We start from the raw sequence: 17,697 nt of genomic DNA on the forward strand, positions 1-17,697 counted from the left end.
CCACCCATCCACATATAATCACTAGATAGCCCAGATGCCAACTGCAAACATATTGATGAAATAGGTAACGTTCATTGTTAAGGAAGAAAGGAAAGGAAGGAAGGGAGGGAGAGAGGAAAGGAGTAACACTGAGTACCTACTAAGTGGCAGTCATTTTCACATGTCCTATTTAATCACTATGTTTTCTCTGAGAAGAATTATTACTGTCATTTTTTATTATTAGAAAATTTGATTTTTAGAGGAGTTAAATCACTTTTCTATGGTCACACGTCTACTTATGTGCTAAAGGTAGGATTCAATCCCATGTCAGAATGACTGCAGAGCCCATATTCTTTTCCCTACACCACCAGACTCCTTTTGCAAATGACAAGAGAGTGATATAAACTATTCCAGTATGTAAGCTTGAAATCAGGCACTTGCCAAAAAACAATAGTGGGGAGATAAGAAAAACAACTTAGGATTCCTGTCCCAACTTCAGGGAATTTTTCCTAAGTCCACTTGCAATAACAAAGAAAAAAGAGAACCACTAAAAACCTTTGAGAACTGTTCCCTCATTGATGCAGACACCAACCTCTGCAAAGACTTACCTGGTCCAGCTCATGTGGTCAGAAAATGCAAGGCTCACAAGGATCCAAGATAAGCTCCTCTAAATTCTTCCTTCACAAAGTTAAAAAAATGAAGCCAAATGTCGCTGATAGCTAGAAGTGAAGTAGAGCCAGGTCTACAAGTCTCCTTCTTCCTAGCCAAATTCTCTTTATTCTCCGTTGAGCAAAGAGAAATTAGAAGAATGCAAGATATGACCCCAATTCACACCTACAATCTGGCCCTTGTGGAACTAACTGCTTTTTATAAAAACTAGGCCAACTATCAAGTATAAACATGCTAATGTGCGTCCAATAAAAACAAGCAGATTTCTAAGGGTGGAAAGCTGGAGTAAAGCAGAGGACTTGACGCCCAGCACATGTATGCACAAAGTGGGAATTCATAAATGCCCACTGGCTTGAACAAGATTGAATCATGTTGATTTCCAGAGCAAAGAATCCTGCATGTTACTGCCCTTCTGTAGACTTTTAGCTGGTTACCAAAGCAAAATCAAACTAGGGAAGAGCAGGTTTCTAAGGACAATAATAATAACACTCAAGTAAATAAATTCTTACCAAGGAATGAGAGAGTTACTCACACTCACACACACACACACACACACACACACACACACACACACACACACAGGTTTAAGTTTCCAAACAGGAAGAAAAGCAATTATTTGTCAATTCAATCTCCTAGTTAAATGTAAATAAGACTTAGTTGTTTATCATAATAGTCTATATGTAAGGTCAGGTTTGACCTAAGAGCATTTTTAATAATATTAAAACCAGCTCAGAGCACTCTCCTCTCTGTTTGTTCTCCAGGAAATGCCCAAATTTCCAGACAGTGCTGATGTGAGTTAGGATGTCCTCCTTTAGTATCTAGGCCATTTACTTTTTATTTAAAAAAAATTTTAATGTTTATTTATTTTTGAGAGAGAGAGAAAGAGAAAGAGAGAGTGTGAGCAGAGAAAGAAAGACACAGAACGTGAAGCAGGCTCCAGGTTCTGTGCTGGCAGCCCAGAGTCCAATGTGGGGCTCAAACTCACAAACTGTGAGATCAAGACCTGAGCCAAAGCCGGATGCTTAACCGACTAAGCCACCCAGGCGCCCCAAGTCCATTTACTTTTTAAAAAATATATTTTTTTAGAATAGTTTTAAATTTACTTAGAAAAAAAGTGAAGATAGTAACAAAGAGTTCTCATATACCCCAGAGCCAGTTTCCCCTATTATTAACATCTTATATTAGTATGGTACATTTGCCAGGCTTAATGAACCAATATTGATACATTATTATCAACTAAAATGTATACTTTATTCTGACTTCCTTAGTTTTTACCTAATATCTTTTCTTCTTTTCCAGGATCCCATCCAAGATATCATATTACAGCTAGTTGTAATGTCTCCATAGGCTTCTCTTGGCTTGACAGTTTCTAAGACTTTCCTTGTTCTTGATAACCACAATCAATTTTGAGGAGTACTGGTCAGGTACTGTGCATAATATCCTTCAACTGGGGTTTCTCTGATGTTTTCTTATGATTACACTGGAGAAGGGGAGAAAGAACACAAAGGTAAAGTGCTATTTTTATCACAGCATATCAAAGATACATACTATCAACATGACCTATCACTGTTGATATTAACCTTGCCTACCTGGCTGAGGTAGTGTTCATCAGGTTTCTCCAATGTAAAGTTACTCTTTTTCCCTCTTTCCATACTGTAGTCTTTGGAAAGAAGTCACTATGCATAGCCCATACATAAATCGAGGGCAGTTATGCTCTGCCTCCTTGGAAGCAGAATATCTACATAAATTATTTGGAATTCTCCTGTGAGGAGATTCATCTATTTTCCCTCATTAATTTATTCAATCCTTTATTTACATCAGTGTGGATGAATATTTATTTTCTACTTTATGTTATAATCCAATGCTATTTAATTTATTTTTTGCTCAAATTGTTCCTGCTTTGATCATTGGGAATCTTTTCAGTTTGCTCTTGTGTCCCTTTGACCTAAGTTTGCTCCAGTGTCCCTTTGACCTACCCCCATCATGGTGTTTTTATTGTGTACTTCCTTACTTTCTGGCACTGTATGATAACCCAGGCTCATCTTATATATTTCCTGCCCCACTCCTAAAATCAGCCATTTCTCCAAGGATCCCTTGGGGTTTTTTTGTTTGATTGGTTGGATGTTTTTGAGAATGGTCATGGAAATAAAGATCTAGGTGCACTCAGTGCGCCTGGGTGGTTCAGTTGGTTAAGCATCCAACTCTTGGTTTCAGCTCAGGTCATGATCTCACACTTTTGTGGATTTGAGCCCTGCATCAGGCTCTGCACTAGCAGTGTGGAGCCTGCTTGGGATTATCTCTCTCTCCGTCTCTCTCTGACCCTCTCCAACCTGTGCTGTCCCTATCTCTCTCAAAATAAACTTAAAAAAAAAAATCTAGATGTGCTCATTGCTGTTGGAATGTCATTTCTTCCAGGCCCTTTCCCAGATATCCAGGCAATAGGAGCCCCAGTAGTCCTAATTTCATAGACCAATGATTCTTTTTTAAATTTGGGGGTCAAAATAGGGCTTTTAACTTTTTCATATTTTCAGACAAAAACATCTAAAATTTATACTTCTAACATTGCTATCATTTTACAAAAGATAGCAAAGGAGAAAGTTATAAAAATCAGAATAAAGAAGAGTCACTAAATAAGTCTAGTTTTATGAAAAACTGACTACATGGACCTTATTTTCCTCATTTTACCAGTGACAACTAACTCACTGATAAGTACCAATCAAAGGATTGGCCTTTACCAATCAACTAGAAGAAATAATTTTCTGAACTGTACTTAAGATAACCCTTTAGGATAATGCGGACATGCTGAGAGCAAGTAAACAAGTCCTATGATTGGGATCTAACTCCTTCTACCTTCCCAGTGGTCTCTCCTTCCACATTCCTTCCCCTACCACAGCCTGGGCCACTACATACACATACCATTACCATTAAGCAAAAAGAGAGCTCAGTATGTGGAAGGAGAGACAATTTACAATTCACAGTACTTTGAACCTAACTGTACTAAATGCTATAATTTCAGCACAGACTATGGGAACTCAGAGGAGAAACAACTTCTGATTTATCTGGAAAGGCTTCATGAAAGTTATGTTATTTAGGTTAGGCTCTTAAGGATCCATAAGATTTTTGATAAGAAATGATGGAAAGAAGTGACAACCTGAGCTTTACAGTCTTGCAAAGGCCCAGAGATATGAAAAAGGGAGCAATGTTCCCTAGGTAACCAGTTGTATATCGTGGCTACAGCATATGGTATCATGCCAATAGGGAAGAGATGGAAAAAAATGAAACTGGAGGGGGGTTATGCAAGGAGCCAATTCTGTGGTGTCTTAATTCCTAGGCTAAATACTCTCTGATTGGCACAGGAAAGCATCATTGGGTTATGATCATCACAGGGATATAATAAGATTTTGAGAACTCTAAAAAATGATGCTAGTGGTGGTGATGTAAAATATGGACTTAAGAAATTGTTAAACCAAATCTAGCTGATCACTGGACCCATCAAAGGAGATTTATAAAAGCTCAAAATCATGGGCCCCTAACCCAGCCCAAAAGAATCAAAATGTTTTTTCATGTTTAGGACCTAGAGAGATGTATTGAAGCAAACACATAAACAAAAGCAAAATAAATCCCAGAGAATCTGATCCAACTGATCCCAGGATCAGTGAATGGGAATTGCTGAACTACAGAAAAGAGGGATTAGAGACAGTAAGACAAAGAGTACCAGTACAAAATGATAAGGGCTTGGACTCTGGCAGTGCAGATAGGACAGAAAATGGATTCCAGAGAGATTTCTGAGACTAAAATCAGAAATAGTGGCTAAGTGATGAGATATGAAAGTAACTCAACAAGGACAGTGAAATTTTCAACTTGGGCAACTACATGAATGGTTCTTTCACTAGCCAAGTTAGGGTACAAAGAAAAATTAAGCATATTTGAGATAGAAGATAATGAGTTTGGCTTGAGTATGTGGTGTTTCTGGTATGGAAACAATATGTGAGTGGAAGTATCTATAAAGCAGGTAAATTTTTAGCTATGGGGGAAAGGTAGGACTAAAGATCAGGATTTTTAAGCCATTAACATGCAAGTGTCTTGGGAGGGAATAAGGAGAAATTAGTTTGGAAATAAAATCAAAGAAATATACCTAATAGTTGACAGTGAAAACTGTGGCAGGACAAACATTACTATGCAAACTTTACTTCTCTAATTGCCAGTCTAATTTTCCTCAAAATAAACCCCAAACCAGAAAGGTTTACTTTGCTGGAGAGAGTCTAAGTCAACCTATACAATCAAGGAATGAGAAGGAGGCAGGGATGGAAGAGGAATGAGGAAAAGAAAAAATTGCAGGGGGTTAGGTGTCAAGAGAGAGTTAGGGGATTTATGGGAGGAGATGCCCCAGAGTACTTGGAGGCTGTGATGGAAGTCAATAGGATTGGAAGGAAATGTTTTACCAACTTTGCTGTGGCATATGTATGGTCATAGTTTTTGAGAAATGTAAAAATAAATAAAACAGTATTATTTTGAAGTGAATTTTGGTTGTTGTGCTGTGTTTCTTTCACTTCAGCACCACTCTAAGCCTGAATCATACAGACCTAAGCTTAATAAAGAATAAAGAATTCTTAGATTTGATAATACAGTAAGAAAGTACAGTTCCTGGAGTACTATTGTTACATTCAGAAAATACAGCCCCCAGAGAAGTGTCATTCAGGGTACATGAATTAAGGGACATAGAGTTTGAATGGTGGCATTAAATATTAACTGAATTGGAATGAACTCAATTTACTTTGTCTTACACATCCTCTGACCTCTCCTTGGTATTTCCTAGACCCTTGTTCAAGCTCTTTATCATTTTTCTTCTATACCACTGCACTGTTTCCAATCTCAGCAAACTCTCTGTCACACCTACAGTCCATCCTTTTCTCCTACATAAATGTATTTTCTCTGATACAGAGCTTATTATGTCATTCCTCCACACTTTGAGGACTCACCATTTTTTTTTTAATTTTTTTTTAATGTTTATTTATTTTTGAGACAGAGAGAGACAGAGCATGAATGGGGGAGGGTCAGAGAGAGGGAGACACAGAATCTGAAACAGGCTCCAGGCTCTGAGCTGTCAGCACAGAGCCTGACGCGGGGCTCGAACTCACGGGGCCGTGAGATCATGACCTGAGCCAAAGTCGGCCGCTCAACCGACTGAGCCACCCAGGCACCCCAAGGACTCACCATTTTTTTTCAGAAGGAAGCCCAAACACGTTAGTATACTAAGTGGATATGGTGAGTTGGCGCCAATTCAGCATCCATTTTGAGTGTGTGCTTTCTTAAACTGTAGAGGATGAAAAATGAAAACTACTTTTCCCAGACTGTCTACAGCTGGACTTCTGGAATCCAACAAGTTCTACCAATTAATGCATATCCACATGAGTTAGAAGGCAATAAGGAGAGATGAACTTTATGCTACTTCAGCTACTGCTACAGGCAAGCATGATCATGGAAATACTGGTTTTTTCTGCAGCAAAGTTCCAGAATCTAGCCTAGCTTCTTGGGTGTTGAGAGGCAATTATAGCCATAGCAATGATCAGACTTTGTTTTAAGCACTTCTAATGGTTTCATAAGCACCTAATTCCCCATATTAAACTTTTTCTGTTTAAAATATTTGGAGAGGTTTCTGCTTCTCTTGAGGGAGCCCTGATTGATACAAATGCCATTAAACACATTTTACTATTTGGCCTCCAATCCTCATCTCAAATCTTATCTTAAGTCATTCTTACAAGGATATTTCACAGTATAACCACACAAGATCATTTGCCATTCCAGAATTTAATCTATCCTATACACTCTCATCTCTACAAATGCTATTCCTTCTATTCTCATTACCCTTGATTTTCTTCCTAATTGTATTAGTTATTTGTTGCTGTATAACAAATTACCCCAAAACTTACTAGGTTGTAACAATATTTATTATCTTGTGTTGCTGTGGGTCAGGAATGGGGTCCTCTGCTTCAGGGCTTTCACAGAGTTGCAATCAAAGTGTTGGCCAGGGTTGTATTCATCTCAAGGCTCTATTAGAAAGGTATCAATTCCAGGTTCATTCATACTGTTGTTGGCAAGATTTAGTTCCTTGTTTGCTATTGGCCAAAGTTTGCCCTCAGTACCTTCCCATGTGAAACTACCCATTGGGGCAGCTCATAAAATGGCAATTTACTTCATTAGAGCAAGCAAGAGAAAAAGCCAAAGACAGAGGGTAATAGCAAGATGGAAATAATCTTTTAGACCAAATCTTGGATGTGACATCCCATTACTTTTGCTATTATTCTATTCATTATAAGCATCACTATGTCCAGACCACACTTAAGGGGAGGGAATTATGCAAGAGCATAAATACCAGAAGGCAGGGAGCCATTTTAGAAGGCTACCTCCTACATTAATGAATCCTTCTCATTCCTTCTATTTGCAATTTGTTTATATATCACTACCTTGTACTATTGTTAGTTGTATACAATATTTTATTTTTCCTTTTATCTTTAGCACTTGTGTAGTACATGCTAACCTAGCACATACTTAGTTGACTTTCAGTAAATGTTGTTGAATGAATGAATGCATATATTCTTTGGGATTTCACAAGTTCCAAGTCTTACCTTTATCCAGCTGTCTATACTAAGTGTTAAGATCATTCACTATAGGACCAAGTGTTCCTGTCCACCTAAATATTGTTCATTTTGATGTCCTACTTTTAGTATAGAATGCAGTTGTTAACAAACCAGAAGAATGAATAAAGACTATTGTGTTTGAACTTTACTCTCTGAGTCGGCTATTGACTCACCGCTATTGTGAGCAATCTCACAGTAATAGTTATTTTAACAAGGAAACTGCAGTGTGTTTTGAACTGTGGTCAAGTCAAAGAAAGTTGAGGGCCCCTAGGAAACCACATAGCCAATAAATATTGACAAAAATTTGGTTCCTTGGTCTCTAGATTTTTACTTTAGTCTTTGAAGTCTAGGATGCTTTCTTGGCAATCTGGAATTCTGCCTAACAAATACTATCATTTTCTAGAAATTAGATTCCTTTTGAAACATTTCCAGAGTTTTAATTTTACTACTCCAACTGTGTTGTTGTTATTTTCTTTGGGTTTAGTCTTCAGCTAAGTTGAAGACATTCTTTGTGATCAAAAAAATAAAAATAAAAATCAATTAAAAGTAAAATATCTATGAATAAAAAAAAGATCTGATAGAATACTCCATGTACAGATTCTTTTATCTATGAAGATAATAATTTCAGCAAAAGTCAATATTATAAATTATAATTGTAATAGCAAAGACTTAGATGTTACAAAACTGCATAAACTGCTGTATCATAGAGGTGCCTGGGTGGCTCAGTTGGTTAAGCATCCAAGTTCAGCTCAGGTCATGATCTCACAGTTCATGGGTTTGAGCTCCACATTGGGCTCCCTGCTGTCAGCGTGGAGCCCACTTTAGATCCTCTGTCTCCCTCTCTCTCTGCCCCTCCTGCACACATGTGGTCTCTCTTTCTCTCTCAAAAATAAATAAACATGAAAAAAAGTGCTGTATCATAGCAAAATATCTTAAAATCATATTATGTTTTCTCCATTAGTAAGTTTTTGAAAATAATCTATTAAAAAGCAGCAAGAGAAAAGAAGACAGTTACGTGCAAGGGGAAACCCCTATAAGGCTATCAGCAGATTTTTCAGCAGAAACTTTGAAGGTCAGAAGGGAGTGGCATGATATATTCCAAGTGCTGAAAGGGGGAAATGTGCAGCCAAGAATACTCTATCCAGCAAAGCTATCATTCAAAATAGAAGGACAAATAAAGAGTTTCCTAGATAAACAAAAGCTAAAGGAGTTCATGACCACTAAGCCAGCCCTATAAGAAATTAATTAAAGAGGACTCTGAGTGCAAAGGAAAGACCATAAGTGAGAGTATGAAAAGTAAAAAACACGAAAACAGTAAAAATAAGTATTTCTGTAAAAATCAGTCAAGGGATTTGTAAAATAAAAAGATGTAAAATATGACACCATATACCTAAAATGTGGGAAAAATGGACAAAAGATAAGAATGGACCATTCACAACAAAATTGAAAATGGCTCTTAAATATAAGAAATAAGCTGACTACTACTCAAAATAAGAAACAATGAAAATTATCCTTGCTACACCACTTCTATCAGGTTGGCACGAATTCAAAAATGTGACAGAATATTCTTCTGATCCAGGTGCAGAGTAATGAGCACCCTCATATATTCCTGCTGAGAATTCTTCCCATAGAGAGAACTTAGGTAATACCTGGTTAAAAAAAAAAAAAAAAAAAAGTGAAATTACTTACATAAAAGATCATTGACTGTTGAATTCTGTGGATAACAACAACCCAAATGTCCATCAAAAGGGGTCTGGCTAAAGAAATTATGATAAATCCATATGTTTGAATTCTATGTAGTTATCCAAAAATGAAGTAAATCTCTATTTTTTCATTACTCTAATATGAAATGATCTTCAGGATATATTATTAAGTGAAAAAAAAAGGAGTTACAGAACACTATACATTGTGTAATAATGGGGTGGAAAACACAAACACGTTTCTACTTTTATTTATGTTTGTGTATGTATTTGCTTATATTTGCAAAAATCCTGGAAAAAACACAAAAATGTTTAAAAGTAGGAGTAAAGAGGTAACAGGGTAGAGGACTGGGAATGGGCATGACACTTCTCCAAATATGCCTTATTATATAGTTCCAACTTGGGAAACATAGAAAAATTTTACATTTCAAAAGTAAAATTAAAAATAAATTTCTAAAAGTAAGAAAACAAACTGAGGAACTACTAGAAAAAGGAGAATTATTTCAAGGGACTAGAACACAGCTATTTTGACTCTGCATCACTAGTGATACATAGTCTAAGGACAAATAGAACAGTAAGAACATGTAAAGTCATTCAGTAACCAGTCAGTATATTGGGATTTTTATTTTGTATCTATTTTCTATATTTTATAATATAAATAATTACTTAATTAGGTAATATGATTTTCAATGTAAGATTAAAGAGAGACAACTATTAAAATAGTGTTATATTTAAAGGCTTGTAATATTAAATTTAAATTAGGAATATCAGTACAAACTCTAAATTGTTATTTTCTTTTCAAACATATATATTCCCTAGCTCTGTCCTCCAAAAAGGACTAGAAATAATCATAATCCAATAGCTATGAATACATCTAGCAACCAGATTGTCGTCTCTAAAATACCATTCCCCATTGAAAGGATCCAGAACTCCTTGGAGGGATAGCTGGTTCCAGATCTGAAGCCGGAATTATAGAAGATAAGCCAGGGAGAGACCAGGATGCAAGAAAGTTGTCTTGTCAAAAAGAAAATATGAGGTGCTTACCATTGGCCAAAGATGGGACTAAACAACAAAAGAAATACTAAATGCAACTGATCAAGTATATAAAACCCATAAATTTGTAGTTATACTAAAAATTTTATATTCTACACGTTGGACATGATTGCAAGTAACTAGGTACCAACTCCTTAAAAGGAAAGAATTTGACATTTTTCTTGCCTTTCCTGTATGAACAGTATTTCAAGGTAGCCCCAGTTCATAAGAAAAAGGTTTGTTTTACAGAAATATACTAATAAATAATCATCATTTTTTAATCCGTAATAAAATGGATTCAGACTACCATCCTAATAGATAAAATCATTAGATAAACTATTGATGAAAACCCCAATGATCAGTCTAAAAGTGGACAAGCAGATATTGTGGACTTCCTGATGTAACATGAAGCACACAGCACCAACTATTTTCTTGCCAGAACAGTCTGATGGAGCCTGAATCTCTCTAAAGCCAAACTGTATTTATAGGAAATATGGAAAGAAAACAAAATAAATGACACTACAAGGAAGAAAACAGATAAATCCAGAATGTAGGAATAATCTACACAATTGACCCAACGTGATAGTCTTTATATGTCAATATAGCTAGACTTTTAGTCACTAATTATTCAATCAAACACTAAACTAAGTGTTGCTGTGAAGGTATTTTGTATAGTAATTAAGTCCATAATCAATTGACTTTAAGTAAAAGAGATTATCCTAGATAATCTTGAAGAGTCTGATTCAATCAGTTGAAACAATTTAAGAGCAGGAACTGAGGCTGCCCAGAAGAAATTCTACCTGGGCATAGCAGTTTCAGCTCATGCCCATAAGTTCCACTCTGCCCATCCTGACAGTTTACCTTATGCATTTCTAACTTGTCTTACCAGCTCTCCCAACTGAGTAAGCCAATTCTTTGCAATAAATCTCTTAGTATATATCTCCTACTTGTTCTGTTTCTCTGGTTGAACCCCAATACACCCAGTTTCTGATATAATTTAATAGTACGAAGAAAGGAGGGGAGGAGTACTGCTCTCAATTAAAAGAAATTTCAAATATAACAATCAAAATGTAATGAGATGATCTTGTTTGGATCCCAATTCAAAACAAATTAGTACAAATTTACTATCTGTAAAGGACATATTTTAGATAATCTGGGAAATATAATTATGAACTGGCTGTTTCTAGTCCTTGTTTTCCATGTAGCAGAGTGATAAACTGACCTGGGATTGCTCTCTGGGAGTAAACTGTGTCATCTCACATTGGTCTGTCTTTGGTAACAAGGACCCAAAGGACCAAGTTGGATAGCTCCCAGGACTGGAGCAAGTATTCTCTATATTGTTCTTGAACTTTCTGACTTCATTTCCCCTGGCTTGATCATTCCTTGCATTGTACATGATAATGGGAAGATTTTAGTTTTGCATTTGCATAAGAAGAAACATGATTTCTTTGATCTGCAGTTATTAGGCCTAGTTAGCTTAGAAAACAACAACAACAACAACAACAACAACAACAACAACAAACAGACTTCCAGATGGAAAAGTTTAAAGAAGAGAGATGGCTGGTTGATAGTATTAAAACACTGATGTGAAAGGATGTGACAGCTAGGGAAGAGAATGTTAACTGTCTCCTAGCCAAAAAGGTTGTCATGGAAGCAGATTCCTTTGATTTCAGTAAGGTAGAAATTGTTTGAAGGAAAGGCAGATAATGGCAGAGGAGTTGTTGGCAGGAGAATGGAAATTCCTGAGGTCAAACTGACATAGCTAAGGCAGAGAGGAAGCTAGCATGAGGTGAGTGAAGAGGTATGCCAAAGGAAAGTGGGTCGTAAAGAACTGCAAAGATCAGTGATCATAGAACATAGCAATGAAGGATTGTGGGGAGAGTGTTGGGAGGTGGTTTGGAATGACATAACAATGGGGGTAGGTAGTATATTAGACTTTTCCCAAGATCCAGATAGATCTCTGGGGCAATGGGATTGTAAAATCATCCACTTAAAATGAGTTCTCAAACACTGGGGTCCATTTTGTTGATATGTTCTGGCCTAATACTGAGCACCAGCACCTTTATGGCATAGACTTAATAATGTTTTAAGTTGGTTGGTCTGGCAGCAAGATACAAGATGGATTGAATAAATATGTTTCAGGATAAGTTGATTGGCTAGGATGTTGTTATACAAATTCATCTGTGAGACAAGGGACTTGTATTGAGATGATAGTATGGAATGGACAAGAATGGGTTAAGCCCAATAGTAGAAATATAACTCAGTAGCTAAAACTTGAGGTTCTAAAATCAGACAGTGGATTTGAATCCCTGCTCTACCATTTATGAATTATGTAACCTTGGGCAATTTATTTAACCTCTCCAGGACTGTTTACCCTTCTGTAAAATTGAGATGATATTGATATCTATCTTTAGGACTGTTGTGAGGCTTACATGAGATAATACATATAGAATACTTTTGGTACTTGGCAAACACTAAGAACTCAAAAAAAAAAAAAGAATAAAAAAATAAAGCAAAGAAAAATTTTAAAGAAAATATAGGATACCATGACAGAATGCTTTAGGAGACAGAAAGAAATCTCTTCATATGATTTAACCTGGGAGACCAGAAGGAATACTGAAGCTACTTTGATAAGGAAATTGTTGAATTCAGGAGCCCATCACTGTAGTACATTCATCCCTCTGGGAGATATTCTATGTAAATACGGAAATACAGGATTGGAACACTAATGAAAGATAACAACTGGCAATGTTGATTTGGAAATCATCTGAATATGGATGATAATTGAAGCTACAAGTGCCTGAGCTCCCCAAATGTTCAAAAATAAAAGCAGAAAACTGAGGGCAGAGCTTGAGAAGAAACAGCCAGAAAGGAGGGATCAATAAGACATAAAAACCTCAAAATGCATCATTCTAGAAGATGATGAAGCTTTAATCTTAATTATCGGTGGCCAGTTGTTCCTCTGTATTCTACACTAATATAATTAAAAGCAGTAATGTACTGTGAGGAAAAGCACTAGACTGGTGGTCAGCATATCTGGATTCTAACACAGTTTAGTTAACTTGCTCTGTGGTCCTTAGGTGAAGGACCTTGTCATCTTTGGATCTCAGTTTCCTCATCTATAAATGAAGAATGTTGGACCAAATGATTTATTAGTTCTTTTAACTTCATAATTTTATGGATTAATATAGGAAGTTAAAAGTTTTTACAATCCAAAACCACTCAGAGCCTTCCTCATATATTCCCACAGTCCTATCACAGATGTTTAGTGACCTAACAAAAAGCAGGAGGCATTGGACATATTTTCTTAGAAAAAAGTTTTAAAAGTCTCTCAAATTTTCCTGGTCTTCACTACAGGACTGTGTTTACTACAATTTCATTGAAGCCTCTGTATTTGGATGGGCAAATACCTACCTAAACTATGAAAATCTGAATACGCATTACAAATTATAAGATTCATTACAAAAAGAACAATTCTTCTCCTCCTCCTCCCCCTCCCCCTTTAGAGAGAGAGAGAGCATGAGAGCTGGAAGAGGGGCAGAAGGAGAGACAGAATCCTAAACTGAGCGCAGCTTAGGTCCATGCTGAGCGCAGAGCCTCACACAGGATTTGATCACCATGACCCTGGGATCATGACCTGAGCGGAAATTAAGAGTTGGTTGCTCAACTGACTGAGCCACCCAGGCACACCCCACTCTTCTTCTTATAAAAGGGTTAACTTAGTAGTTTCTCTTTCCTTAACTCTTGCTATTTATACTTGTGGTTTCCTACAAACATCTTCCTGCACCTTTTTTTATATAAGAAAAATAAAGGTTTCCTTTGCCTGCTACAAAATAACTTCATAACTCCTATTTCAGAATTTCTAATCTCTTCTATTACTGCTTTTAAGATAATCTTTATTAATGTCTTATGGTTTTATATTTTAATCATTACACTTGTGGAAAGTTAAGAAAAAAGCTGTAGTGCTTAAAAGAAATTATCTAGAGATGTCAATATTAATTTTAAAATATTTTAATCTTGTAGTCTCTCCTATAGTTGCAATCTTCACTCTCTATGAAGTATAAAAAAGGACTACTTCAATTTTATAAATTGAAAGCAATTTGTACTGATTTTCTGACTCCCAGGCTCAGATTAGGCTGTAATATAAAGCCTTCTAAAATTTAAATAGATATGTTTTCCATCCCAACTTTATTGAGGCAAAATTTGCATATAGTAAACTGCACATGATAAAAGTAGACAATTTGAGAACTTCTGACCAAGTATACTTCTGTGAAACCATCACTACAATCAAGAAAAATAACATGTCTATCACTACAAAAAGTTTTCTCCTTTGTGATACCACCTTCCCACCAATCTCCAGTCCCCATTTTTCATCCTCTTCATCCCACTGATCGCAACCACTGATCTTTTTATCACTATAGTTTGGATTTTCTAGAATTCTATATCAAAGGAATCATACAGTATGTGTTCCTTTTTTGGTCTGGCTTCTTTCACTCAGAATAATTATTCTGAGATTCATTCCTGTTGTTGAGTCTATCAATTGTCCATTCCTTCTCATTGTCAAGCAGTATTCCATTGTGTGAATATACCACAATTTGTTTTCCTTTCACCTGCTGGTGGTCATTTGGGTTGTTTCTAGTTTGGGCCTATCACAAATAATGCTGCAATGAATATTCATAGTCTTAGTGGGTAAATACCTAGGAATGCAATGGGAATCATATGGTAGGTATATGTTTAGCTTTTTAAGAAATGGCCAAATTGTTTTCCAAATTAGTTATATCATTTTATATTCCCAAAATGCACTATATGAAAATTCCAATTGTTCCATATCTTTGCCAATAATTTGTATGATCAGTCTTTTTAATTTTAGCCATTCTGCGACTAGGGTGTGCAGTGATACCTCATTGTACTTCTAATTTGCATTTCCCTAATGTCTAATAATGTTAAGCATCTTCTCATATATTTATTTTGTCATCAATATAACTTCTTTGGTGAAGTGTCTATCTAAATTTGTTGTCCAGGGGCGCCTGGGTGGCTCAGTTGGTTAAGCATCCGACTTTGGCTCAGGTCATGGTCTTGCAGTTTGTGGGTTCAGGCCCCACGTGAGGCTCTGTGCTGACAGCTCAAGGCATGGAGCCTGCTTCAGATTCTGTCTCCCTCTCTCTCTGCTCCTCCCATGCTCATGCTCTATCTCTCACTGTCTCTCAATAAAAAATAAACGTTTAAAAAATTTTTTAAAAAATTTGTTGCCCAGTTTTAAAAATTAGGTTGTCTTCTGAGTTGCAAGAGTTCTTTATATATTGTAGTTAGAAGTCCTTTCTTAAATATATGCTTTCCAAACAGTTTCTCCCAGTCTATGGCTTACCTTTTTACTTTCTTAAGTATGTTTTGAAAAAATGTTTTAATTTTGAGAAGGTAAAATTTATCAATTCTTTTCCCTTTTAAGATGCTTTTTGTGCCATGTTTAAAAAATTTTTGCCAAATCCAAGGTAACGTATTTTTTTCCTTATATTCTCATCTATGAGTTTTATACTTGTAGCTCTTACATTTAGATTTATGATCCATTTTTTAATTTTTTATATGGTATGAGGAAAGGATTGAGATTCTTTTCATTTTTTTGGCATAACTATTCAATTGTTCTAGCACCATTTCTTGAAAAGATTATCCTTTCCCCATTGAATTGCCTTGGCATATTTGTTGAAAATCAATTGGCTCTGTGTGTGTAGGTCTATCCCTGGGCTCTCAATTCTGTTACATTGCTCTATTTATATCTATCTTCACATCAATACCACACTGTGTTGATTACTGTAACTCTTATAATGTCTTTTTTTTTTTTTTTTTTTTTTGAGAGAGAGAGAGAGAGAGAGAGAGAGAGAGGATCTTAAGGATGTGGGGCTCAATCTCACGACCCTGGGATCAAGACCTGAGCTGAATCAAGACTCAGAAGCTCAATGAACTCGGACACCCAGGCGCCCTTCTTATAATGTCTTGAAATCAAGTATTGTAAGTCCCTCAACTTTGTTTTTCTTGGTCAAAGTTTTGACTACTCTAGTTCCTTTGCATTTCCATATAAAATTTAGAATCAGGTTGATAATTTCTATAAAAAGAATCTGCTATGATTTTTATTGGGCTTGCCTTAAATCTGTAGATCCATTCAGACAGAAATGACATCTTAAAAACATTGAATCTTCTGATCCATGAACATGATATATCTCTGTATTTAGATCATTAATTTCTCTTGCAATGTTTTACAGTTTTCATTTTATGTCTTTCACATCTTTGGTCACATTTATCTCTAGGTTTTTGTGTTTTTGTTTTTGCTGCTAAATGATATTTTAAAAATTTCAACATCCAATTGTTAATTGCTAGTATACAGAAATACAGCTGATTTTTTGTATATTAACTTTGTATCCTGCAGCTTTGCTAAACTAATTAGTTCCAGTAGCTTTTTTTTTGGTACTATTCCATGGTATTTTTATCTGCAAATACAGTGTTATTCTTCCTTTCCAATCTCTATGCCTTTTATTTTTTTGCCTGGTTTTATTGCACTAAGTAGAACCTCCAATACTATTTTAATTGAAGGAAAATTTTACAGAGAAATATTCCAGACTCCCAGGCCCAGATAAGGCTAAACTACAGAATCTTGCTGAATTTAATTAGATTTTTTTTTTAATTTAATAAATCATTACTTATAGGCTTAGTTTAGGCTTATCATTATTAGGCTTAGTTTTTCCAAGGTTCATATATTCATCACATGTTCAAATACTGAACAACTACTGCAGGCCAGGTTGTGTGCTACTTGTCAGGCAGAGAATCCTCGGCACATTCTCCGTAATGTATAAAAGGGGAGTACACGGACAACATGAGCCTGGCCCTGATGAAGTCTTACTGAGGCAGTTTACAAGAGTTAAAAGCACAAGCTCATGGTTCAGTCAGTTAGGGTTTGAATACAGCTCTGTTCCTTACTGGTTGGTTGACCCTTGGAAAATTTAACATACTTTCCTGTTTCTTCAACTGTAAAATGAAGGTATTAATAATACCTACCTAACAGGATTGCTGTGAGGATTAAATTAATACCTTTAAAGTACTTGGAACAGGGCTTCTTCTATGGTCAATAGCTATTATTAGAGGGCAGGATTAATTCTTCACAGTTTAAATCTACAAATAACTGATACACAAGTGTCCAAACATTAAGAATCGTAAGTAGTTTAATTTACCTGCTAAGTAGTTTAATTTAGTTTAATCTATCGTAAGTAATTTAAACCTGGGTTTAAGTCCTTGCTCTGCTGTTCACTGGCTGTGTGACTTTGAACAAACCACTTAAACAAGAGCAATGCCTGTAAGGTGACTTGTATAGTATTTTGCACACAACAGATGCTTAATGGGCAGCAATAATATCACAGCATGTGTTCATAAGAATTGCTGCCATTTATTAGGGCTTACCATGTGGGACCCAGGGCTAATTACTTTCCATATAGTTTCTTTTTGCTTCTCAACCTAGCTAGGTGAGTATAATTGGCCCCATCGCATGGTAAAGTAACAAGATTACCTTTGTGTAGCTATGACCAGTGGGAGGCCTAACAAGTGGTGGCTTGGAATTCAACCCTTCACCAAACCCGGGTTCTACAGTGCGGCCTTTGTCAACAGCTGGGCGGGCCCCCGACAGCCGCTCAGGAGGT

General features: G+C 36.2%; 1 long non-coding RNA gene across 1 annotated transcript in view; it reads right to left on the bottom strand.

Moving 5' to 3' along the window:
* Window positions 1-17,679, bottom strand: part of LOC109271134 (uncharacterized) — a 197,022-nt gene extending 179,343 nt beyond the window's left edge. Inside the window, exons 1-2 of the long non-coding RNA XR_008421199.1 lie at window positions 17,568-17,679; window positions 1,924-2,128 (exon numbers count right to left, since the gene is read on the bottom strand). This is a non-coding gene — a long non-coding RNA (uncharacterized LOC109271134). The remainder of the gene's footprint in view (window positions 1-1,923; window positions 2,129-17,567) is intronic.
* Window positions 17,680-17,697: the final 18 nt, after the last annotated feature.

This window comes from Panthera pardus, unplaced genomic scaffold, assembly GCF_024362965.1.
Source record: "Panthera pardus isolate Hobbes unplaced genomic scaffold, ASM2436296v1 HiC_scaffold_12, whole genome shotgun sequence".
In the NCBI taxonomy this organism is placed as follows: domain Eukaryota; kingdom Metazoa; phylum Chordata; class Mammalia; order Carnivora; family Felidae; genus Panthera; species Panthera pardus.